Source organism: Octopus bimaculoides, chromosome 3 (assembly GCF_046866305.1).
Source record: "Octopus bimaculoides isolate indiv1 chromosome 3, ASM4686630v1, whole genome shotgun sequence".
Lineage (NCBI taxonomy): Eukaryota > Metazoa > Mollusca > Cephalopoda > Octopoda > Octopodidae > Octopus > Octopus bimaculoides.
Genome location: NC_142930.1, coordinates 160,074,488 through 160,076,987, shown reverse-complemented (window position 1 = coordinate 160,076,987; position 2,500 = coordinate 160,074,488). Strand labels below are relative to the sequence as shown.

General features: G+C 36.0%; 1 protein-coding gene across 7 annotated transcripts in view; it reads left to right on the top strand.

Moving 5' to 3' along the window:
- Positions 1 to 2,500, top strand: part of LOC106875510 (uncharacterized) — a 342,680-nt gene that overhangs the window by 265,654 nt on the left and 74,526 nt on the right. The window lies entirely within an intron of this gene.

Here is a 2,500-nt window from a genome sequence, read left to right as displayed (position 1 = left end):
ATAGCTGTTGTACAATAGATATAGCAATACAATGAAACAAAACACTATTAAAGCACCCGTTATGCATCATTTGAACTGTTGCCAAGATTAAGTAGCATATGTGAATCGATGCAATTTATGTACTCAAAGTATTGACAAAACTCGTTCAATAATGGGTTGTGTTTTGCACATTTTACAAAGGTACAGTACTGCTGATGAAATTAGAACACAGAGTTTCAAATTAATCCAGCTGATACCACATTCTCTGTCGTATAATTTGCTTCTCTATGAAATTAGATTCCATGCACCAGTGAGTTTCAAAAACTGGATAAATTTACGTCCTGGTGGTACAGTTTACAAAGCAAGACGTAAATATTTCATATCCAAATGTACTATATTATATAATCCACATAGTTCATCACGCTATATTTCATATTTGTATATTTTTTCGCTGAGAAGTCTTACTTATATTAGTAACAGGCAGCTACGTATATGTAGAAAGCTGTTATACGGGCATTGTGTGAGAATGGGGGTGTTACACACGCACGTGAGTGTTTTTAATTCGACAGAGAGTACTCAGTGAAATTGCTGTGTTGAATGGTAAATCCAACGTTTCGGACAGAGATTTTCTGCAAGGTAAAGCTGACAAGAAAGAAGTAAAAGAAATACAGGAAAACAATGTGCGCCTAGCCAAACTGTTGTGCACACTTCCACAAAACAGCCATGCCATTATTCACTTATCAGTGTGCGGCATTTCTGTACAACTTGGATCCGCATACTGAAGCAAAGGAAAGAAACAAATTTTCATTTACAAGCCTCGGGTTGAAATGAGGTTCTTTTTTCTACTCCTCCTACACCTCCTCTTAATTCAGTAATTTCTCTAACCTTCAGCTTCCCTCTTACCTCAGTTTTTCCTTCACCTCACTCTCAACCTCACACACTTCTCTTTCCCATGTCATTTCACTGTCCTTCTACCTCTTTCCCTTCACTAATTTTTCCTACTACTTCCTGTCTACGTATCTTGCGTTCATCATCAGTTGCAGCCAGTTTATCAAACATACTTAATGCAAGACTGTCATTCTCCTATTCCCGTTTTGTCAACTTCTTCCGGAAGAAAGACTATGTATCCAAAACGTTCTAGTGTCCACTTCCATCGCAATTTCATTGTACTTTTTCTATCGATTTTTCGAAATAGTACAAGTCTCTCCGATGCAGATCTCCCCCACCCTCTTTGGATCTATATATGTGTGCATGTATATATGTATATATATATATAAATAGATATACCATACACACACACATGCATACATACATACATACATACATACATACATGCATGCATGTATGCGTACGTAGGTACGTACATACATACATACATACGTACATACATACATATGTGTACGCCGTTATAAATAGGAAAAGAGATGTCAAGAAAGTTTCAGATAAAAACAAGGCCAGCAAATTCGATTTGAAGAGAGTAGCCCATTACACCAGTACCTGAATGGTGCGTTAATTTCTGGTCCTCGAAACGGTGGGAAGCAAAGCTGACCTTGGTGGAAGTTTGAACTGAGAATCACAATGAATAGAGCATATAAAGATACTCCTCAGTGGTATGGGTCAGTTTGTTAAGTAGCCTATATATTTGCAAGTTTTTAATTGACGAAGTGGAACAAGAACAAGCTGAAGGTATAAATAAATAAATAAAGGAAAAATTGAATATGACTGATTTAGATAAAAGCCCAGGAGATGAACAATGGCATAGCATCGGCTCTCAGCGCCCGGAGCCAAAATTAGGTTAACTCCCCTGTTCTCAGCAATACTATGCTAAACAGCCATGCTAAATACGCAGAAATTATCTATCTCCATCACACATGCACCCGGAACTCGCCGCCCCACTTCCTCGCCTCGTGCGGATTGAACTGTCTAGATCCCTCGTGGAAGCGAGATGACAGCTTAAGGCGCGTCTTATTTTTAACTCTATTCTCTATATATTTATTTCTATACATATCTTATTCCCGCTTTTTTTCTAGAGAATTCCTTATTCCAAGTTTTCTCACTACATTTATTTAATCTTTTGTGTTCTTTTACCACATAACATTTATTACTATTTTTCATCGTCTCTTTCTTTCTCTATTACTATTACCTTTTGTTTTGTTTATTTTTTCCTACGTTATTCACCATCATTTTTATGCTTTAATTCTTCTCGATATATTCTCAACTATTTTTGTCATGTCTGCCTCTTTTTCTGTCCTTTTCTGTGCAAATTCTCAGATTTACTTCCTATTGTATTTTCTTTCTTGATTCTAGAACCTTCTACCTTTAATCATTTATTCCTTTCTCAGAATTCTTTTCCTTAATTTCTATATACTTTTTTCCATTTGCTTTCCACATTTTTTCATCCATTTCCCCATTCCTAACTTATATATATTTTCCTTATACTTTTGTTAATTTAGCAACTTCTGCATTCTTGTCTTCTTGTATTACCTCCTACACAGAAATGTGTATGTACATATATACTTAA